We start from the raw sequence: 24,092 nt of genomic DNA, 5'->3' as shown, positions 1-24,092 counted from the left end.
CATCACCCTCCTTAAAGGACATGTTGACATCTTTGGGAAGTTCATGAACAGGTTGTCAATCGCAGGTCTATCGGTCCCTGGAACGGTCTACCGATGATTGAATCAATAATATTTTATACCTCTGATTCTGAAACTGGGTGATACTGGTGGTTTGACGATGGGCTATAGTGTTGTGGAATATAATTGATGTGGCACTTTAAATGTATGGGCCAGACTGGTAAGCTTTGATTGCCTCTTAGGACCCATTTGTTCCACAAGAAACCTTGCCCCTACCCCCTTTTACTTCTACATCGATGTATGACCTTTATACACCAGGTTTCCAAATAAACGGTAGACCCACATTTTGATTACATGGGTGTCTGTTTCTTTTCAAAGAAGACTTTCGGCTCTACCCAGATTTAATGATAATTTGCAAATCTTGAGTATTAAACCTTGAGGTTTGATTAATTTGTACAGTAATTGTTTGCACTGATGAATCCACAGCATGTTTCTAAAATCTTTGATCTTGGTGAGACCTTACAGAAATTGTTAAATGAGCAATGGCTGCACCAGGGTTCTTCCCCCTAGCCAGAGATTTTAATTCTAATATAGGGGATTCCATTATTTCCAAGATTGACAAAAGGAATGAGGCCCTGGGGAATACTTTCCATGACCTGTAAATATAAAAATGTGCCAACCAGATCTTTGTGTGCTCTAGATCATGAGCGATTGATTTATGCACACTTAATGGCCATACTGACTCGACCAGGCCAGCAAAGAGTACATATTGTTTTTTTGTTATTTTTTGGCTTGCATTGATTACTTTAGTACTGATATTATGATTGGTGAGCGATATGTATGTTTTCAGTTACGTTTGACCTACTTATCAAGTGAATAGCTGAATCATGAAGTGGTGCTTATTCATGATATTGTCCTAATAATGCTGGAAGAATTAGCATAAGATTAATCCAAGTCTAATTTTGAAACAATCTGTCAAGGTGCAGTACTCTTGAACAACTGTTTTTTTTAATTCTACATTTTATTGATTTTTATATTGAAACTTAGAACAACTGATCCTGTCGGGTTCAACAGCAACACCAAATCACGATAACATAAAAACACAAGAGGGGGGAGACCTTGGGTTGGAGACAGTTACCCATGCTCAGTGCATCACAACAATTCTTTGCGCACTTGTGTGGCATCTAGCACCATGTTGCAGACTGAGGCTTACATTTCATCTTCCCACCGTTGCCATATTTTGCCAGCTTTTTCCAGGCATCCCCTTGCTCTATATACTCTCTGCTCAATGATGCCACATAATTGTACATCTGCGGTCCATTGTTCAACCGTCGGTACTTCTGCAGCACCCCATAGCTTTGCAATATTCCTCTTAATTGCTGCAGTAGCGGTTGACGAGCATAGTTTTTCATAATGGGTCAGGTCTTCTTCCCCCTCCATTCCCAACAGCAACATCTTGGGGTTTCTGGGGATCGTTTGGCGTAGAACCTTTGATAGTATGTCACAGCATTGTTGCCAATAGTTTTGTATGCGTGGGCAGTCCCATAGTATGTTGATAAACGTACCTTCTGCATTTCGACAGCGCAGGCAGTTGGGTTCTGCTATCTTACCCCAGCTGTACAGTGCCACTCTCGGGTAGTACACCCTATGTAGTATTTTTAGTTGTATCAGTTAGTTGAAATGGTCACTTCACTTGGGCACATTAGGGCCTTGACCCGGTCTTCTGGCATATCATCTCCTACATCCCTTTCCCATTAGTTTTCAGACTCAGTAGTTCAGATATGACAAAGGAGGTGATGGCAGCGTACATAACCGTGATAACTTTCGTGGCAATTCGTTCTGCGACTGTTCGTTTCCACTGGGGTACTTTCAGACATATTGGCCAGTGCAGGTAGATGTTTTAATGTGTCGTATTTGTGTGTAGTGAGATCTTTCGGTTGCTGGGAGGCCGAATGTCAACATTAGGTTCTCAAAGGGCTTGGGGGCCCCATTTGCAATTACGTCCCCCACCTTTTGCACCCTGCACTCCAGCCAGGATGGCCATCGGGGCAGTTTATTTACCTCAGTAAGGTTGCTGTTCTCCCACAGTGGTTGTAGCGGTGTCACCATCTTTTCCGATCCAAGGAAGGCATGTATCTCTGCCCAGATTTTGGATGTTTGTGTCGACCTATCTCTATGGGGTGTTGCATGTGGTTTTAGATATAATTCTTGAACGCATTTTTGACCCTCTGGAATGATGCCACTGTATTGATCCCCTCCATTAATTTTTTTATTGGACATTTGTATGGCGCCTATACACAGTGGTTTCCAGTCGCCACAAGACCTTATGGGGGATGTGGTGGGTAGGGGATCGGGAGGTGGCATGGGAATCAAAGTAAAACAACAAAAACTGTTATATTGGCCTTGTGACAATGCTACTGTGCAAGTGCATGAAAAGGTAAGTGCAAGGGGAGGGGGTGAGGCCGACGTGCAGGAGTGGGGTGCCCCCAAGGGTGGGGTGCCTGGCAAGTGCTGGTTGTGCCAAGGGGGCAAATGACAGGGGTTGGGGGGGCAGTGCAGTGGACAGGGAGGACCAGTGGGGCTAGTCCGGGAAAAGTGGCCAGAGGGCAAGTGCTGAGAAGGAATGCTGGAGGGACTGGTAAGGGGTGGTCTGGCCCCTGTATGACTCTGAAGGGACCCAGTCACAGTGGCATATGGAGTTAGCCCGGGAGGGGGTGAGTGAAGGATGAGGGAGAAAAGGAAAGTCTTGCGAAGTTTCCACAACTTGAGATCCGGCTCATGTCTGAGGGGAGCAGGGAGGCCGTTCCAAAGGGAGGAGCCAGCTGAGGAAAGGATCTGCTTAGAGAATCGTTGGATCTGCAGAGAGTTGAAGCCAGAAGACATAAACACTCTTGCTGGGAGGTATTTAGAGAGGGAAAGCTGGATGTAAAGAGGTCCCAGGCACCAGAAAGACTTGTGGATGATGCAAAGGGTCTTGGATTTGATCCTTGCGGTCACTGGGAACCAGTGGAGAGATTTTATGGCTGGAAAGATGGGGGTCCCTAGGATTGATGCCAAGGATAAGTCTTGCAGTTCTATTCTGGATTAGATGAAGGGGACGAAGGGAGAGGAGAGGCAGGTTGAGGAAGAGGCTGTTGCAGTAGTCAAGCCTGGAGAGAGCCAGGGCTCTGGAGACCTTTAGCTTCTGGGGGAAGGTGAGGAAAGGTAGAATGCCCCTGAGGCGATGCAACTGGAAATTGGACTTCTTAGTAAGGTCCATGATTTGAGGAGTGAAAGAGGGAGGAGAGTCAAAGATGACCCCAAAGGCTTTTTGCCTCAAGTGGGTAAGGCCCGGGGAGACTGGCCAGAGAGAGGAGAGGGAGCAAGGAGCAGGCGGCCCGATAGGCAGGGTCTCTGTTTTACTGACATTCAGGCAGAGGTCATTGCCTGAATAGCCGTCGAGGGAGGAGGATTGAAAGAGAGAAATGAGGGGAGAAAGTGGAGAGTGAGGTGGAGGAGAGCAAACAACCCATTTACACTTAAGAGGAAGGAGGTCAGGCCAGTGCCCTGTCTGTGACACCTAGGGTATCATGGAGATGGTTTATGAGGATGGAGTGGTTGACTCTGTCAAAAGCAGTAGAAAAAGATTGAGGAGAATCTGGATAGAGGCAGTATTGCAATCCAGGTTAGAGAGTAGGTCTTCACGGGTGTTCGGGAGATCCGTTTCTGTGGTGCCTCTGGTTGCCCTGAAACTGGACTGATGGTCATGGAGGCATCCAGCCATTTCAGTTGGGATGATCATTTGCAGGGGGGAGGGGGTGGTGAACATCTTCTCCATGAGTTGCCCAAGAAGGGGGTGCTAGAGATGGGGAGATAGGTAGCTGGGCAAGAAGGGTCAGCAGACTGCTTCTTTAGGAGAGGGTCCCACTGCTAGAATCCTGCTAGGGTGTAGTCTGTAAATCCCCTGGACCCTTTTCGAACTCAGAAGTAAAGTACTCACCTGTTTGCCCAGTTTTCCTAAGGAACTCTGACTTTTTGTTACTTAAGAACCTATCCTGACTCTACCTGTTGTACACTAGATCCTATTGACCACTAGATCCTATTGACCACCCTTCTGCCACTGAGAACACTCATGCTCCAAGAATAAGGGAAATACTTTCAAGGGATTTGCCTGTTGCCTAGAAAAGAAGAGTGTTTAAAAGTGACTTACTTGAAAAAGAGTTGGTTGGTAACTGTAACAACTCTGAGTGAACAGTTAGAAAAGTTCTTACTTACCTTGGATGTGTGATGCACTATTCTTAAAAGTATGGTAAACATCATTCTTTCCTTAGAAACTGTTTAGCCATTCTAATAGAAAGTAGGTGTGAAGGTATATAACTCAACTGTGATTAGGTTGTGGCTCTTCCCTAAAGTAATGTGTTGGTTTCACCAGATTATTCCTGCAGGGTGATTGTATGAATGGCCTTCAATCGTTGGTATCACCAGATTAGTCCTTTTAGGATAGTCCCCTAACTGGGTCTTGCTTCCTCGGAGTTGCTGCTAGCCTGTCCAGAATAAGTCTGTATTAGGATGTAGCCTACCTAGAATAACTGAGTCATTTAGTAAAGTTTAACATTAGGGTTTACTTTCCCTGTGCTATCTAACCCAGAGCCTGTGATTCTAACTGTCCCTTAGAAGCCCTACATCAGTCACTTGCATAGTTGGGAAAGATCTAACCTGGACTCCTTGTGAGATTTAAAAATGTATATGGGTTTTACTTACCTTGAATTAGCTGTGTGCCATCCAAAAATAAGTTACCAGTTACTGCTTATCTCAATATGTTTCACCGATCTCAAAAGCACCTGTAAATGAATATTACATCCTTAGGTTTTACTCGCGTAGTATAACTGCGTTATCACAAAAGTAGTTATAGGTTTTTTCTGTACCTGAAGTAAGTGTTCCACTATTCACAAAGTATATTGTCCCGTTGACTAATTGTGATTTGTACTGAGTCACTGTACAACTGGAAGGGTCTAATGCCCTTGCATTACTGAATGTAATTGGGAAAGTAACCATTGGTTTTTACTCCACAAGAATAGGTGTGGCCTATACTGAATGTGTATGAAAAGGTTTTGACTTCCCTAGAACTACTGTTGGGTGTTCCAAATAAGGTTTATACTTTGGTCGTTGTACCTTCAAGTGTTGTGTTTTTATAATTGTGATTACATATAATATGTGATAGTACTTATTTACCCCAAGATTGATCTGGGCCTACGTGTATTTAAATAAATCATTTATTTTTTACATAGTGTTTCAGTGTTCGTTGAGCCATTTTATATCACAATTTCATTTGCACCGATTCTACAGCCCTCTCTCCCTCCTGAGATAAGCCTGGCTGCTCTGTCTACGCTACCATGAACCCTAGTGGTACAGCCTTATACTAGAGTGCGTCTTGTACTGCCTCAGTTGAATGGTTTTACTAAGCCCTTAGTTGGACTTCAGAAAAACTGTCCTAACAGGAAGGCCTTCTGGGCTGTCTGCAGCCTGTCTCTCACTGCTGCTATACCCGCCTCCTCTATGCTTACCTTGGGCTCACCCCCGTCCCTCCCTACCCCTCGCTCTATCCTCCACCCTATTTCACTTGCTTACCTTCATCCTCTGTATGGGGGTATTCGTGGCTCGATTCCTTAGTGTGCTTCTTTGGCAGGGCTCCCCATCCATTGCGGCTTCCCTCAGCTAATCCTGGTCTCCCTAGAAGTGCAGCGAGGAAGCAAGCTGCGCATTCCCTTATGCTAACGGCACCATGGGGGAGGGGTTGAATTCTTTGGTGCCAGGAGCCCTCCTTAATGCCCTCTCTTCGCTTGCAACGTTGTCCGGCTTTCTTGGCACCTAATGTCGTTAAGGTTGAATTCTGAACTTCCCTGTGTGATTTGAGTGTCTACTATTCTTCATTAAGCATTATCATGCCACTATAAAAATACCAGAGCCTGTTGCATGGTAAAATAGGGCTTCAACAACTCCTTTTTTGTGTAGTTCGGGCAGGGGGAGGGAGGGGGGGTCAACCAGATTGTCACAACACGACTCATTTCAGTTTCTACCAGAATAAACTAATGTGTCAAATGTTTACCATTCAGCAATATTTGAATCACTACTGTTCGTCAGGTTCCCACAGAAAGAGGTATCGGAAAGATGTAGCAGTAAAGAGTTACAAAAATTAATGCAGGAACACCTACTTGCAGAGTTATGATGTAGAAGCAAAGGATAGGTAAATAATAAATGAGGTAACGGCAACATGGACCAATTGACGAAAAAGAAATGTAAAAGTAATAAAAGGGAAAATGTCAAAAGTGAAGATATGTAAAGCAACATGGCCAAAGAAGTACGATTCAACAAAAACAGTGAGCAATGGCATACTATACAGAGCAACACAGCAAATTTAAAGAGGGGCTCAAGATGCCCACTTTTGGGTGCATGTTGCAGTTTTGAAGAAAGCAAGTTTTACCATCGTCCAAGGAACTAGTTTGTGGGACTTGGCTTAAATATCTCTGGGTTCATGAGTAGCTCTTGGTTTGAGGAAAATTCTGATGCCCTGGAGCTACTACCACTTCCTGCTCTATAAATTTCAATTTAGACCCCCTGAAGGTGTCGAGGAAAATTCTGAAATGCAGCTATCTGGTTAGTTAACTGCAGAATCTAGGCCTTATTCTCACACTGCCATAGCATGACCTGACCTAGTGTAACCGAACATCACATACAATTACCAAACAAGACCTTAGCAGGCACCACATACCTCTAGCCTACACTCCTCCCCCTGTCCCCTGCATACAACTCAGTTCAATCTACAACTGTCAATCTTATTAATTCTAGTTTTCCTTCTTTTTCTACTTTCCTCTCTGCTACTCCTATTTATCTCTTGGCCCTTTTCTCTCCGTCAGCCCGTTCTCGATACATTGTACACAAGATGTGAAACAAGGATTCAGGAATTTCCGATATGTATTGGAGGAGGGGACTGGAGGATCCGTTTGCTAGTGATTCTGGCAGGCATGATTTCTTTGTCTTGAGACAATGCCTATTGCAATATGAAAACTGCAGGGCCCAGTTTCTCCTTTCTTGCTAAACTGGGTAGCATTGCCACACCTTACCTTAGCTTGCACAGCAGCTGTGCAGCTTTTATCAGGGCAGGAGCCAGAATTCCTGGTTTCCCTCCCCCCAAAATCTGACCCATTGTATAACAGCCCAGAAGCACACATGCTATGCCCTTCCAAGAAAGGGACCACTGTCCAACAGGGCCTCTCGCTCTTTAAAAATCACCTTGCTCACCTGGTGTTAAGGCAGCTCCAAAAGTCAATATTTCTGTGATGGCAGCAGAATGAACCATTGACTCTGAAGGCTATATATCTCCCACAAGCAACCAAGAACGGTCACCAGGGTTTCCATTCAGTTACAAATCATCAAAGAATAGTGATGTCATGTTGGCCGGGGAAACTGGTGGGTGGGTGTCAGGATAGGTCTGCTGCAGGGGTAGCATGAGGAATCCCACAACTCTGCATTGGTACATATGGTGTTGCTGCCTCTAATGCATGCACGTATAATGAAGGCACATTTAATTGGAGAGATATATAGTTCACAGATCGTGGCCATTTACTGTTCTCTGCATTTGTCAACCTGGAAACTATGCATTTTTAAGGGTCTTAAGGTGGAGGGGATTGAAGTCCAGTTACGTGAAGGTTTTTTAAATTTCTGGTTTTGTCCTTGCTTCCCTATACTGTAGGTTGTCATAAAGGAAGAAATGTGCTGCCTTTGGCTGTTAGTTGCCATGGCGCAGGGCCATTTTCAGCATGTCTTTGGACATACAGGTCTAGCTGTCTCTCCAGATACCACTGGGCATGAATCTCACTTCATATTGCTACACTAGGACCCAAAGAGAGCGGGATAGAAGTGTTTTGCTGGCGTTAAGGGAATCTGCAAAGGGTAGTAAGTAAAGATGTTGAGTTTGGGAATTTGGTTTTGAAACAGTTTGGCATCCACATTGTTGCTTGCGATAGACCATTAAATGCAAGACATAGGCACACTCTTACTAGGCTGAGTCATTTCACCTCACATGGTTACTAAGGTCATTGAGTGAGTTTTTGCACAAAATTGGTGTTAGGCAAGATTTGGATCAGTACCCTTTGGGTGCACTACAACGTTGTCTTCCTGACAATAGGAACCCAACCTTTGGTATAAGTCTGTACTAGACAGGTTGGTGGTGTGGCTGAGCAGCCAGGCTTATCTCAAGAGGGGTCAATGTGAGCAGTAGGATTGTTACAGAGATTCAGAGTGACAAGTATCCAAATAAACACTTACACTCAAGGTTTCTTAATTAAACAAATATTTAACATTCAGTTTAAATAAGCCTTCTTCAGAAGGGGCAATATAGTAGTAACACACAAATACACTCCAAAATACGCTTAGTTTCTCTAAATCAGCAAGTACCCATTTGGGATGGCGCACACACACACACTTCCTACACCCTCAGGTGACTTAACTAACTAGGACACTGTGGACATTAATATATCACCGGTACATTTAGAGCAATACTGAGATGAGTGCCGAAGTAGAGGTTTCAGAATAAAACAAGAGATCACACAAATATTCTGAAGCAGGTTAAGTACTTTTGAACCCCCAATGCAAAGTATAGTAACACTTTCCTGGAGGGAATGTAAGGCACAAGCAGAGGAGAGAAGTCCTTCAGGGAGCCAGGCCAGCCAGCGTCAATTGGGCAAAAGTCTAGGTGAGCTGAAGCACTTTGCAGGTAAGTAAAAGTCTTGCACAAAGTTTTAGAAGTCTTTGTAGCAAAAGTAGAATCAAAGTAGGGTCACAAGCTGGGAGGCTTGTGGGGGGTAGATGATGCAAGCAATTCTACAGAAGCAACCAAGACAAGTCTCCACTGAGATCAAGTATGGTTCCAATAACAAGAGTTAAGTTCTCTTAGACTGTGCAGTACCTTTGGTTAGAAGAAATGGTTCCAGCTGGCTTCTGTTTGTGTGGCTCTGCAGATCCTTTTGTTCCTGTGTCTCAGTCGTGGGGACAAGAGGGAGGACTTCTGGGGACTCCTGCAACACAACAGGAGAGTTGGCGACAGAAAAGGACCAACTTCTATTTAGCGGTACTTCGCGGTTTCAGCTCCTCCCGTCTCCGCAAATGGCACCACCGTGGACTCTGATACCACTCTGGACTTTCCTTCCATCTGGGGTCCAGCACTTTGTTGATGTGGCTCAGACTTGGTCAGTCCTGCTTACTGGGCGTCCGGAGGATCATCCACAAGCTCGGGTCCGACTTAAGTGATGTACTTCGTTTGGTGTTCCTCTCCCTGGTACTTTGGTTCCAGCAGCAGCAGCGGAAGTACAGCCAGCTCCGAGAGGGTGGCCACACAAGTTCACTTTGGAGTTGATTTGTCCCACCAACTCAAGCGGAGAAGTCGTCCTTGCAGGGCTTCTGTAGTCGCTGCGAATTTGGAGCTTCAGCACAGCAGTAGAGCTTCACCGGGCAAACCAACCTTCTAGGAGTTGCAGCAGGCGTCTCTTCCAAGTTCTTCTTCGGATTCCTTCGTCCAGTGGTCTACTCTGCCTTCCAAGCCAAAAAGCCTTGCCTTTTATGCAGGTTTCTCCCATTCATTCCAGCCTAGCTACCAATCGCAAAGCAGGGTGGCTGTCCTTGCTGGACAGCCAGTTGGTCAATCACCTGTGGGTGCATTCCTGTAACCAAGGGGATTAAGCACAGGGAGTTTCAGGCGCCTCCCTCAGTTCCTGCCCCTGCCAGACACACTGGAGCCAGAAGCGGGCTTCACTCGTGAATCCCGACAAAGCAAACAAAGGGCCCAAACCTGGTTTGGCACGCAGAGTAAATCTCAAGAAGGACCTTTCCAGCAGGAAATGGCGAAAAAAGACGACCAGGGCCTTTTTGACAAAATGGGCATCCATGGGTGCTTTACTGCAGCTGCGAAAGCAGCCCACGGTAAAAACACACAATAGTAGTTAAAAGTAACCACTGCCACCAGCCATTCATCGAGGAAAGGGTAACATAAACATGTTACATGAGAAACTAGACAAAGTGGGTACTAAGTAACCCCTCCAACACCCAATGGTAAGATGGTGTGTGCAGGGTCTAGCAAGTTAGTGTAGTTTATAAACCTTTGGGAAATCTTCGACTTCCCTGTGCCACTGCACTGAAGGTGCTCTGTGTCATAATGCAAAGATGATGCCTATGGAGTTTGTCAGATGCCAAAACCAAAAAGAAACTGTGTTAAATCACAGAAAAGTACATGAGAGAGTGGGAAAAAGGTCTCGCCCTCTCCAGGTTGAAAATTAAAAAGTCATAGTCCAGCAAAAGTGCAGGGGATCTCTAAGGTAGAGGGAATTAGCAAATTTCTGGGAGTTCTCCCTAACACGTGTCAACATGTGGTTATTCACATGGTCACTTTCTTGTTGGCAATTAGTTAATAAAAGAACATTTTTATAGTTTATATACAGAAGGAACAAAGCTCTTTTGATCACAAAAGAACGTACAATAGATTAATCAATTTGATGGGAAGCGGTGAGCTTCTTATAATGGGGTGGGCTTGAGGGACATTCTGACCAGATTGTGAAGGGGTATATGGAACAGTCATCCGGGACAAGAATAGAAGTGGACATACATGGATTAAGGACAATGAACATTGGACATTTTTAAGTACAGGTGGGCAGTAAGGCCAGATGTTTTCGGATTGCGACCATGATGGGTGAAGTGCTAGAGTGGAGGCAGAGGAAGTCTGGGACAGATGCTGGTTGGATGCAATGGAAACATGTTGACTAGCAGGCAGATGAGAGGTAGGTTAATAGGGTAACTGAGACCATGACGTATGCTTTTAGTTTGGTTTTGAACAAATCCTTGTGAACTGCTTTCACAGGAAGAGCAGAAATGAGAGGAAGCCCAAGGAGGGCGAGGAGCCACAAGAGTAGTCGAGGCAGAGCAGAGATTACAAGAAGGCTTTTATTATTGGCTAGAGTAGGATGGATGCAGTGGTGCCATATGTGGATAGGTTTGTGAACCAGGGGAAGACCTTTAAATCTGGCCCTGTTTTGCATAGTCAGCCATGCAGCCTGGTGATATGAGGATGTAGTTGTGAAGTGAGGAAGTTCAAAGAGTCCTGGTAGTGAAGTTAATGATCTTGTCAAGAGGACAGAAAGCATAGTTGGGGGAGACCAAAGGGGATTCTGGTACAGTAGTCCTGTTTAGACAAGTGGTTAAGAGATGCTTGGCAGTGTTGAAAGGAAGGGGGTGCAAGATGTTCCTAATATTTAGGAGGTTGATGCGAGCTGCTGTTCAATTTTTGGAGATCAAGGTAGAGATGGTGTGCGAAGGGTCATGATGCTGAGATTTCTAACTGAAGAAGATTGGGCAGGGGCTCGGGTAGGAACTGGATAGGCAGAGTAAGAAGTGAGTGCTTTGGACAGGGAAGATTACCTCTGTTTTGGTAGAGTTTAACATCGGAGAGTGGAAAGCCATCCAATATTTAATGGCAGAGAGACCGTTGGAAATTTTGATAGAGGGATCAGAGAAGAGTTCAGGAAAAAAGATGATTTGGGTGTCGTCCGCGAAGAGTTGGAACGAGAACCCAAAGGAGGCCATTAGTGCACCAAGATCAGAGGTGTAGTGTAAAGAGGAACAAACCCAAGACGGAGCCTTGTGGAACGTTCGAGGAGTGAGTTGAGGTGTTGCTCCAGGAAGCACAATTGGCGAGGGGCAAGGTAGGATTCAATCCAGGAAATATAGTATTCTGCTCTGCCTCTCTATACAGCTTTAATGCTCTGACAAAGGTATTTTTGGGAATTAGTTTTGCCACTGCGTTTTCCTCACACAATTGGTCTTGAAAAGGAATAACGAATGCCATGGGGACTATGGGATTAGTCAACTTGGATAAAACGAATATCTGTTTTATATATGTAAATAGATTGTGGGTCTCCCACTATTGTCTCTGTGGTGAATTAGAATTTGTATTTATTGTAGCTAAACAATGTGCTGCAAGTACTATCAATTAGAGCTGTTTAAATATTTTCTGAAGAATTAAATACATTAAAAAAAATGACATAAGCAAGCTATTAGCCAGACAGAAGTCCATGTTACTGGAATGAGTGCCAGTTCCCAAGTGTACACAGCACACCACGTCTGATCCACTAGTGGAGAGTATGCATTTTGTGTCCTCACCTAAATAGTGAGTGTATGGATTGTCAAAATCAAGTAAAATACATGGTATTTATTGGGGTGCCCCAGCCCTTTTGTTTGGCACCCTCTGCCTTACTTGAAAGTTAAAGCTTGATCAAATGAGTCGAAAATAATATGGTGTGGAAAAGATTGTCAAGAGAAACCTTGCTCTGTCATCGCCATGGGGGACATATGGTGGTCTACTTAGATTTCTCATATAGCATTGTAGGAGATTTGTCTAACTTTATTCGATTGTGACAAGCTCCAGTATTTCTGGAAATTTGTGTAAAATAGCTGCTCTGTTGCAGATCACCTCTTCAACATCTTCCACATCAAAGGACATTTCATTCAAACAACCAGAATTTTAAAACTCACATTTTACCAGTGAGTGTCTGAAAGGAAGGGTGTACGCTATGAGCAAAGGTCCGTTAATTGCCACAATTTTTGAGTGACGGTCGCAAATCGAACCCAAATTGTGTGTATGCCTTTCGTCCTTTGAACAAGGCATATAGTAAGATTAGTGGTCAAGATTCAGTCTAAACCTTCCAGCCATCACCTCTTTGTTTTTGCTTTGTCACCCCGAGTGGGACGGGTATGCCCAGACGTGGGTCCCGTGCCTGCTGGGCCTAGAGACCCAAGCTACTCCTCACTGATGATCCCCAACAAGGGTGAAACATGTTTGGGGATGCTTGTGGTCTCGTGCAGAAGGGATGTGACCTAGCAGTTCGGGCTGGACTTCCCCTTTTGGGGTGGGGCCAAGCCTGATTTGCATATGGTCTTTCCCCTTCTGTAATGGCTTGGCAGGCGAAGAACGATGGTCTGGAGGGTTGCCCCGAGCAATGCCAGTGGTCAAGATTCAGTCTAAACCTTCCAGCCATCACCTCTTTGTTTTTGCTTTGTCACCCCGAGTGGGACGGGTATGCCCAGACGTGGGTCCCGTGCCTGCTGGGCCTAGAGACCCAAGCTACTCCTCACTGATGATCCCCAACAAGGGTGAAACATGTTTGGGGATGCTTGTGGTCTCGTGCAGAAGGGATGTGACCTAGCAGTTCGGGCTGGACTTCCCCTTTTGGGGTGGGGCCAAGCCTGATTTGCATATGGTCTTTCCCCTTCTGTAATGGCTTGGCAGGCGAAGAACGATGGTCTGGAGGGTTGCCCCGAGCAATGCCAGTGGTCAAGATTCAGTCTAAACCTTCCAGCCATCACCTCTTTGTTTTTGCTTTGTCACCCCGAGTGGGACGGGTATGCCCAGACGTGGGTCCCGTGCCTGCTGGGCCTAGAGACCCAAGCTACTCCTCACTGATGATCCCCAACAAGGGTGAAACATGTTTGGGGATGCTTGTGGTCTCGTGCAGAAGGGATGTGACCTAGCAGTTCGGGCTGGACTTCCCCTTTTGGGGTGGGGCCAAGCCTGATTTGCATATGGTCTTTCCCCTTCTGTAATGGCTTGGCAGGCGAAGAACGATGGTCTGGAGGGTTGCCCCGAGCAATGCCAGTGGTCAAGATTCAGTCTAAACCTTCCAGCCATCACCTCTTTGTTTTTGCTTTGTCACCCCGAGTGGGACGGGTATGCCCAGACGTGGGTCCCGTGCCTGCTGGGCCTAGAGACCCAAGCTACTCCTCACTGATGATCCCCAACAAGGGTGAAACATGTTTGGGGATGCTTGTGGTCTCGTGCAGAAGGGATGTGACCTAGCAGTTCGGGCTGGACTTCCCCTTTTGGGGTGGGGCCAAGCCTGATTTGCATATGGTCTTTCCCCTTCTGTAATGGCTTGGCAGGCGAAGAACGATGGTCTGGAGGGTTGCCCCGAGCAATGCCAGTGGTCAAGATTCAGTCTAAACCTTCCAGCCATCACCTCTTTGTTTTTGCTTTGTCACCCCGAGTGGGACGGGTATGCCCAGACGTGGGTCCCGTGCCTGCTGGGCCTAGAGACCCAAGCTACTCCTCACTGATGATCCCCAACAAGGGTGAAACATGTTTGGGGATGCTTGTGGTCTCGTGCAGAAGGGATGTGACCTAGCAGTTCGGGCTGGACTTCCCCTTTTGGGGTGGGGCCAAGCCTGATTTGCATATGGTCTTTCCCCTTCTGTAATGGCTTGGCAGGCGAAGAACGATGGTCTGGAGGGTTGCCCCGAGCAATGCCAGTGGTCAAGATTCAGTCTAAACCTTCCAGCCATCACCTCTTTGTTTTTGCTTTGTCACCCCGAGTGGGACGGGTATGCCCAGACGTGGGTCCCGTGCCTGCTGGGCCTAGAGACCCAAGCTACTCCTCACTGATGATCCCCAACAAGGGTGAAACATGTTTGGGGATGCTTGTGGTCTCGTGCAGAAGGGATGTGACCTAGCAGTTCGGGCTGGACTTCCCCTTTTGGGGTGGGGCCAAGCCTGATTTGCATATGGTCTTTCCCCTTCTGTAATGGCTTGGCAGGCGAAGAACGATGGTCTGGAGGGTTGCCCCGAGCAATGCCAGTGGTCAAGATTCAGTCTAAACCTTCCAGCCATCACCTCTTTGTTTTTGCTTTGTCACCCCGAGTGGGACGGGTATGCCCAGACGTGGGTCCCGTGCCTGCTGGGCCTAGAGACCCAAGCTACTCCTCACTGATGATCCCCAACAAGGGTGAAACATGTTTGGGGATGCTTGTGGTCTCGTGCAGAAGGGATGTGACCTAGCAGTTCGGGCTGGACTTCCCCTTTTGGGGTGGGGCCAAGCCTGATTTGCATATGGTCTTTCCCCTTCTGTAATGGCTTGGCAGGCGAAGAACGATGGTCTGGAGGGTTGCCCCGAGCAATGCCAGTGGTCAAGATTCAGTCTAAACCTTCCAGCCATCACCTCTTTGTTTTTGCTTTGTCACCCCGAGTGGGACGGGTATGCCCAGACGTGGGTCCCGTGCCTGCTGGGCCTAGAGACCCAAGCTACTCCTCACTGATGATCCCCAACAAGGGTGAAACATGTTTGGGGATGCTTGTGGTCTCGTGCAGAAGGGATGTGACCTAGCAGTTCGGGCTGGACTTCCCCTTTTGGGGTGGGGCCAAGCCTGATTTGCATATGGTCTTTCCCCTTCTGTAATGGCTTGGCAGGCGAAGAACGATGGTCTGGAGGGTTGCCCCGAGCAATGCCAGTGGTCAAGATTCAGTCTAAACCTTCCAGCCATCACCTCTTTGTTTTTGCTTTGTCACCCCGAGTGGGACGGGTATGCCCAGACGTGGGTCCCGTGCCTGCTGGGCCTAGAGACCCAAGCTACTCCTCACTGATGATCCCCAACAAGGGTGAAACATGTTTGGGGATGCTTGTGGTCTCGTGCAGAAGGGATGTGACCTAGCAGTTCGGGCTGGACTTCCCCTTTTGGGGTGGGGCCAAGCCTGATTTGCATATGGTCTTTCCCCTTCTGTAATGGCTTGGCAGGCGAAGAACGATGGTCTGGAGGGTTGCCCCGAGCAATGCCAGTGGTCAAGATTCAGTCTAAACCTTCCAGCCATCACCTCTTTGTTTTTGATATAGTAAGATTAAGTCCATTCATAGTCCAAAGTACGTCTTTTAGCCATTTACAGTGTATGATTTTGGGCAACTAATCCACTGCTGCTGCATCTGTCCATTGGGCCAAATTGCCTGAATAGCTCACACTCAGAAAATCTTTGGATCTATAAAGCGCAGTTTAGCTACTGTTGATTTATCATGGTACATCAGATTATCAGTCTTTCTTTTATTTTTTTCTATTCTTTTTTTCTTGCACTTAACCGAAGAATTTGTCATGTTGGCCAACAGATTGTTTTAAGAGTACTGCAGTGAGAACTCTTAAGCACAAACTCTGGATGCATCAATCTGTAAGAACATGCAAAGATTGGTCTGCAGACTCAAGCCCCCTGCTACTTTAAAACCGCAGCGTTTTCCAACACAATAACGTTGTATTTATGTTTGCGGTCGCTTCAAAAGCGACTGCAAATATAAATGCAACGTTTTTAAAGCTGCGGTTTTATTTCTAAGTTTTCCGGGCTCCTCCAGCCCGGAAAACTGAGAAAAAAAAACGCAGCTAGTGCTTATTTTTTGTAAAAAAAATAAATGGCACTTACCGAGATTCAGCTGCAGCTTTCCTGCTCTGGTCTCCGGTCCGCGTCCTCCGAGTCCCGGCACTAATGAAGGGAAAGCCACCCAGCGGTAGACTTTGTTTACTACAGCTGGCTGGCTTTTCCTTCATTAGTGCCGCAAAAGCCAGCACAGATACCACTGTGCTTGCTTTTTCGAATTTTGAGCTTGAATAGCTCAAAATTTTACATAGGAAGTTTTAAAACGGAGGATGCTAGTATATTTTTTTTATCTGGCCTATCTATTTTTTAAATAAAAATTTCTATTAGACCATCCCTTTAAGCTTGTCAAGACATACGCTGAATTTAAAGGGCTTTGGTGTACCTTTGTTTTGGGTATCTTTTTAAAACACTACCTTTCTTTCTCACTCGCCATGACCTTCACCCATGACTATTTTCCCTGGCCTTTGGCCGTGGCCCTTTTACATGTTACCCCAATAGCTTTCTTCCAGTCCTACTAGCCAAGGCGTTTGGCATTCAGCCATGGCCATTCTACATATTACTCCAACGGGTTTCCTAAACAGGCCCACTAGCCATGGCCTTCGACTGTGGCCACGTTACCTATTGCACCGTTCGGTTCCTTAAAGTAACCCAGTAACCATATCTTTTGACCACACCCATTACCTCACCTGTAGCTGTAAAATTCATTTTTTTCCTTTTTGTATTTAATTCACCCCCCCCCCCCCCCTATAACTGCTGTTATATGTTCAATGTACTACAAATAGCTCTGGTTATCTGTAAAACACCTGCACATAATCTGGGTTTTCGTGTGATGCACTTTCATTCCCAAACCCATTTTCTACTATAAACCCAGTTATGTGTAAACACTACAGCTCTGAACTCCAGACCACCTGCAGTTTCTCATTGTGTCCTCTTTCCTCCTGCCCACCTCTAGCCTGATGCGATTTCATCATTTTTCCTCTTCCAAATGGCATTTTTTCCATTTTATTTTCGGCTAACGCTGGTTATACCTGTTATAACGCTGTTTCTCTGGCATTGGACCAAGAAAATTGTGGCTTTTCATTTCTGAAAAGCCTCGCTGATGCATTGTAGCTATAGAACTCGAAAAGGGACGTCGACAGGGCATGCCAGTAATACTATCCCTATTGTGACGTCTACTGTACCCATGGTCCTTCACGCAACGAGGTCCCTCAGATTGTTTTTTTCCGCCATCATTGTTGGACGCTGAAAGCAGAGTTCCTTCTGGCTAACAACATTTTATTATCAAAAATTAGAACTAGTTACTCTTTCTGTCCTTTCTTAGCCGTTCTCTTACAATACCTTCGGGGACGGCTTCGAGGACTACCTTTGGTGACTGCAGAACTTGCCTCGACGAACTTCCACACGGCCTAGGAAGGCCGCTCCGGCCCTCACAGTAGGTAGTGGGGGGTGGTACATATCTTGGTTAAACTAAGAGAATGCATATGTCCCCTTCTTCCCACTTTATTCATCAAGCTGCCCTCCCCATACAAAATGTAAAATACACCTTTTAAATTTTGTCCTACTCGTAATCGAAAATTTCCCTGGAAGGACTTGCACCGGGTGTGCAACCTTTGTCTTCCAAGGGACCATAACGAGGGCCACTGCAAATCTTGCAAGCTCTTCAAGCCCAAGACTTTGAAGGACCGTAAAACGGAGCGTTGGGCCCACCACGCCATGCAGGCCTTGGCTGCCATGGACGTAGCGGGTGCCTCCAGCGACTGCAGCATTGGCGTCTTCAGTTCTGGCGAACATGTTCTATCGGATGCAAAATACCCAAAGAACAATAAACCTTCTTTTCCAATTGGGTTTCTCCATCAATGAGAAAAAGTCCAGCCTTGCCCCAAACAAGACCAAACAGTTCTTAGGAGCTGTCGTAGTCTTTCCATCAAAGGAAAGAATACAAAACATACGGCTGCAAATACCTCAGTATCAAGCCTGTCACCAGATAACCCTACGCAAAGATATATGTTTGCTCAGAATGATGGCATCTTGCATTTACCTGGTCCCACACGCACGATTGCGCAATCGCCCGATGCAGGAGTGGTTGGCGAAACAGTGGTCTCAGGCAAGCGGTCAGTGGGACGATCTAATGGTGGTTTCGCCAACACTAGTACAAGCTCTACGCTGGTGGACAAAGGAGAATCTGTTGAAGGGAAAGCCCTTCCACGACCCGGCGGTGCAAGTGGTAGTTGTAACAGATGCATCGCTCTCCGTGTGGTGGGCCCATCACCTTCATCTCAGAGCACATGGTCTGTGGACTCGAATCACAGCACAGAACCACATCAACTTGCTGGAACTTCTAGCAGTATTCAAAGCGCTCCAAGCCTTCAAAGTACACTTGACAAATCAGTCAGTACAAATTCTCAGACGGCACCACTGAAATGTTATATATAAACGAGCAGGGGGGGGGGGGGGCACACATGCTCCAATGTGTCCAGGCTAGCACAGAAAATAGGCACTGAAACAGGTGATGTTGACTTCCCAAAATGTTCCAGGGGAACTCCGCACCCTAGCAGACTCACTAAGCAGAGATCCTCTACCAGAAGACCATGAGTGGCAACTTAACATAGATGTCGTAGATCATTTTCACAGTGGGGCTACCCCTCACTAGACTTGTTCGCTACAATCACTAGACTTGTTTGCTACAAGAGAAAAGAAACCATGCCCAAACTTTGTCCAGGTTTCCCCAACCAAACTCTGAGGAGAACGCCCTATGGATGAGTTGGTCAGGGAAATTTGCCTTTGCTTTTCCCCCAACTCCACTAATGAGCAAAGTGGTGAACAAGATTCACAGGGAACAGATGACGTAAATCCTAGTTGCTTCCATGTGGGCGAGACAACCTTGGTATCCACATCTGCGCAAACTGGTGATGTGCGATCCGATCAAGCTCCCATGGCCAACCAACCTGCTTCCCAGTACGAGGGGACAACATTACACCCTCAACCTCACTCATTGAACTTGGCAGCGTGGCTCCTGAGTTCATAGTTTGGACATCTTAATCTACCTCAAAGGTGCATGGATAGCCTCAAGGAGGCACGTACACCAGACACTGTTATTTTGACAAGTGGAGAAGATTTGTAATTTGGTACCAATCAAAACAAAAACGAGATGGCATGTACTCCAACACATTCTTCATTACTGGCTCCACTTATTACTCTGGGTTAGTCTTTAACCCTATAAAGGTTCACCTGGCGGCTCTAACCGCATACACCACCTCTCTCAGTAAAGTATCATGGTGGAAGATCCCTGTCATTAAGGCATTCATGGAAGGAGTGAAGAGATTCCACCCTCCTATTTCAAACCCACTGCCAGGCTGTGATCTCAATTTAGTACTTGCAAAGTGTTAGGCAAAGTTTGTATGCAGTACCCTCTGGGACCACTAGACACAACTCTGACTACAGGTATAGGCAACCCAACCTTTGGTATAAGCTTGTACTACACAGTTCTGTTAGCGTGTTGAGCACCCATGCTCATCTCAAGAGGGGAAATGTGAGGCGTAGTGGAGTTATACAAAGATTCACAGTTACAAGTATTCAAATAAACTCATACACTCAGGGTTCTTGCATAAACAATTATTAATGTATGTATCAGTCAGTTATAAAGCTTTCTCTAGAAGGGAGCAATATACTAGTAACCCACAAATACACTTCTGTACTGTACACTCTGAGTTTCTGAATCAGAAAGGACCGTTTTGGGATGGCCCACAGACACAACCTACACCCACAGGTAACTTCAATAACAAGGGTGCTGGGGACATTAATATCTTACTGTTGGTATTCAGAACACTCTTAAAAAGTTGATAAAAGGCAAAGGTTATTAGAACACGATATCATGATTATTCTTAAACAGGGCAAATACTTTTAGATCCTCTTAGAAGTCATACAATTCAATAGGCTAAGCCAAAGTCAATGGCCAAAAGTCTTATATAGTTTAAAGCACTTCTGGTAAGTAAATGGAAAAGTCTTTGCACAATTTCTTAGAGTCTTTGATGAAAAAAAAGAATCAAATGGAGGGTCACAAGCCGATTAGACTTGCAAGTTGTGGAAGTTACAAGCACTTCTACAGCAAGAGGTACGTTCTTACTTGTTTTACAGTACCTTAGCAAAGAAGAATAGATGCAGCTGATGACTTCTGTTCCTGTACAGCTCTGCAGATCTCACTGTTCCTGGGCCTCAGTCATGGGGACAAGAGGGAGGACGTCGGGGGACTCCTGCAATGCACTGGGACGGTCAAAACTAGCAACCGGCAAACTTCACTTTCAGTGGCTGTTTCTTGTTTCAGCTCCTTGTGTCTACCGCAAATAGCAATGCGCGCTCCTAGCAAGTGGTTCCTTAAGTGGTCTGTTTGCTGTTCGTGGGACTCTGCACGCTATGGAGCCAGAGGAAAACTTGGTATATATTACCATGAACTTTTATTCTATGGACATCTGTGGACTTCTAAGTGCTTAACACATTATTTACTCTCTTTGTTGGAATTATAGTCCCTAAATATCTACTTTTTACAATTTATTTTTTGTTTTATTTTTTTTTGTAGGCCATGCCCCTTTTTCGGGGAAAAACGTAAATAGACCGGGGCACGCGCTCCAAGCAAGTGGTTCCTTAAGTGGTCTGTTCGCTGTTCTCAGCGGAGTAGCGTGCTAGCTGTACGTTGCAAATCGAATTATTGATATTCTTTTTCCTGGCGTTCTCTACCCCTAGACTTAGTGTGAAGGTGAAGAGAAAAAAATTGAGTGATAATTAGTCTGCTCCCAAAATCAGTGGAAGGTTGGAAAGAGGACTACCCAATGTGTGTATTGTGAGCCCTGTGAACCTAGGAAGCCAAGTAAGTACTACATGTGCTGTGCTAGTCACTCTGATTATTACCGGCGTTGTTTAGCTTTTCTTCTGTCAATGCTGGCATTGTCGTTGGTATTGTAGTTCCCAGTTGGTGGGCTGTGCCAGTATGGGTCCACATAGATAACGCACAGTTAATGGGTGCATGTTATGTGCTGTCCTGTGATATTGTAATACCAGAAGTGAGTGATAAAATTATGTATAACATGTTTAATATGCTTGTGTAATATGCTCGCCTAGTTGTGGCCTTGCGGCAAGTTAACAGTGCGTGTCTGTGCGCCTGTCTACCAACGCATTTGCCCCTCTGTGTAAAAGGCATGGGCCGGATTGGGTGGATAGTGAGCAAAATATAATTTAACTAACTCAACCTTAATTATCCTGCTACACATTATGCACTAGGCATTTGCGGTGAAGTAGTACTGTTAAAACATAAGCTATGTCTGATCTCAATGATACGAAAAATTATGAAAAAAAAATCGCAATGCACAAGAACTTGCGTAATAGACTTATTTGTATTACAAAAGTCATTTCACGGCCAAAGAAAGTGCTTGTATTTGGTAAATCCATCACTGATTAATTATTTTAGTGTCACCACCACCTGTAAAGCTGACACATTTTGCTACAAATAGAGCTCTAGTAACTGCTGAATCTGTAGATCTGGTAACAGAGCTGACAAATGAATTGGGAGTTGTGAGCTCCAAATTGATAGGTGATGTACTCCACTGTCGATCTAAATCTTTCAATGATGATCCTGATGACCATATTACAGTTGTTGGTGAAGGGCCCCTCAAATTACCCCACATAACAAATTGCTCTAAGATGAGCAAACTCAATCCGAATGCAATAGCCTATATAGCTAATGGTGCCAGTGAGCCTCCTTCTGAGGGTGCAGTGGTGTTGTCAATGGAAACATTCAAGTGATGGAATGCCATAAAGCTTTGATACATGGCGAGCTTCGTGACACTAAGTCTTTGACTCCTCTCAAAACAACTCCATTGATCTATCCTATTCTGAGTTAGAGGAGTTGGAAATTGAGTATCTGGGAAATAATCATGATACTACAATTGTTGAGGCTGTCTCTACCCCAATGTACTTCATGCCACCAAACAAAATGGTGCCTGTCAAAGCACAGTTTGCGCTAGATGGGAGATGTGCTCCCATGAGGGAGTCTATCGGCCTTGGGGTAATAGTTCATTAGACTACAGTTCCCCAAGTATTTAGTTTTAAATCCTCCGCCCGGCCTGTGAATCACTATTTCGCCACCTATGACTAAAGTTAGCAATGGTAATGATGAAAAAATAAGTGAGCAGGCTGAGGATACCAGTATGAACTCAGATGATATGTTCAATGCAATGGAACATTTATTGACCATGTTGCTAAAGAAGTATGCTCATTGGAGACAAAGATTGATGGGCAATCCCTGCTAATCCATTCTAATATGAGGGTGCGACTATGTCGGATGTGTGCGAGGAAGATTGCCTCTGAATATGGAAATAAACCTGAATGCCTCAAAGGGAATGGAAGGATACTGAGTGCGGAGTGTGAAATGAGTGCAGTAAAAAATGCTAAATCCGCTAAGAAAAATTCAGCAAGTGTCCACCATGCCTTTATGTACAGTAACAGAATAGTGAAGAGGAAAAAGAAGACTGAGGTTGTGTTGAAAAATGTACTACCTAAGACAGTCTGTTAGCTCAGGTACTGACTCTAACTCTACAATGGGAATAATGAAAAAATTGCCCTCCGTGTGGAGTCGAGTCATGTGATTACCGAAGCAGTGGCTATCTGTGAGAATGAACCAAAGGTGAGTGAATTGCCACTAGCAATTGAGCCCACCCAGAAAAATAAGGTTAACATGAATGTGGGCCTAAACCTCGCAATGGATAGTCCTGTAGTTAAGTCTCAAACGATGTTACCAGCAGTATGGGCACAAAAAACTTGTGATGTGGTAGGAAGCAAAAGTAGTGTACAAAGCAACTAATGAGAAGATCATTGCCCTGCAACTATCACAAGTGTATAATGAGAAACCCTCTCAATTAATCTGCTGTACTGTGTATTTTTCGATCTATTGTACCCTTGAGAGGAATTACATCTACGGCTATAAGACTAGTTGACCAATTAGAAATTTGCAACAAATACATTAAACGTGTGTTTTGAAGTGGAAGCTACTCTGAACTTGTGATAACTTTATAATAATAAAGCACTTGAAACCAAATATGTCTCTCGGCAGTTGTAAATAACACTTACCTCTGTGATGGTCAACAGTCTTGTAATAGATGGAGAGAATTACCTAAAAACCCCTCTTAAACCCAGCCAAAATGGCTAGGTAGAAGTGGAATCTCCAGGGGAAAACCCCAATAGGGGAAAAAAACCCTGTGATGTGCTGCTGGGGTGCGTGCTTTCCTGCAAGCAGCTGGTGAAGACTCACGCTAGTTTTAATGTGGTCTGGATTCTTGTCATGAAGGATTCTAATTCAAACAGAGTAGAAATGCAGGTAAGTAAGAATATGGTTTCCCAAGTCTAGTGAAATAGTAGAGGGTTCAGAAAGGAGCTTACCCTGACAAGCCTATTCCCTACTAGGTCTTTGTATCAATCTGATGGTTAATGTTGGCAAAGCGCCTAATAGAGCACATAAGGAGTAAGAATATGTCCAATTGTGCGAAAAGGGAAAAGCAATAAGAGATTGGGATCTTACCCACAAACAGTAGCCCCAGGGATAAATAGCATAGAGCAGATTACAGGTCTTGAACTCGAAGGAAAAGAAGGCTGAAAAGGATGTCTAAGGTTGGTTCCTAATGTAGATTGCAAATAACAAGATTAGGCGTGAGGAAAAACCCGTTAGAATCACAAACTCTGTCTAACTAAACGGACGTAAGCTACAAATCAATTGCAGCAGGAGCGGTTGTTGAAACTGGGTGATGGCTTCCTGTTGATTCACAGAGCATAGAAAAGGATTGAGGATTCTAAGGTTCAGAATGAGAAATGGGAAGAGAAATGAATAAAGGAAGTGAAGTGAGCACCT

General features: G+C 45.3%; 1 protein-coding gene across 3 annotated transcripts in view; it reads left to right on the top strand.

Moving 5' to 3' along the window:
- Positions 1-24,092, top strand: part of WIPF2 (WAS/WASL interacting protein family member 2) — a 447,965-nt gene that overhangs the window by 151,792 nt on the left and 272,081 nt on the right. The gene's annotated exons all lie outside the window — the stretch shown is intronic.

The sequence above is a fragment of the Ambystoma mexicanum genome, chromosome 13, assembly GCF_040938575.1.
Source record: "Ambystoma mexicanum isolate Mex_15411 chromosome 13, UKY_AmexF1_1, whole genome shotgun sequence".
Taxonomy (NCBI): domain Eukaryota; kingdom Metazoa; phylum Chordata; class Amphibia; order Caudata; family Ambystomatidae; genus Ambystoma; species Ambystoma mexicanum.
Note: the sequence above shows the minus strand (reverse complement) of the source record. Positions and strands in the feature narration are given on the sequence as shown.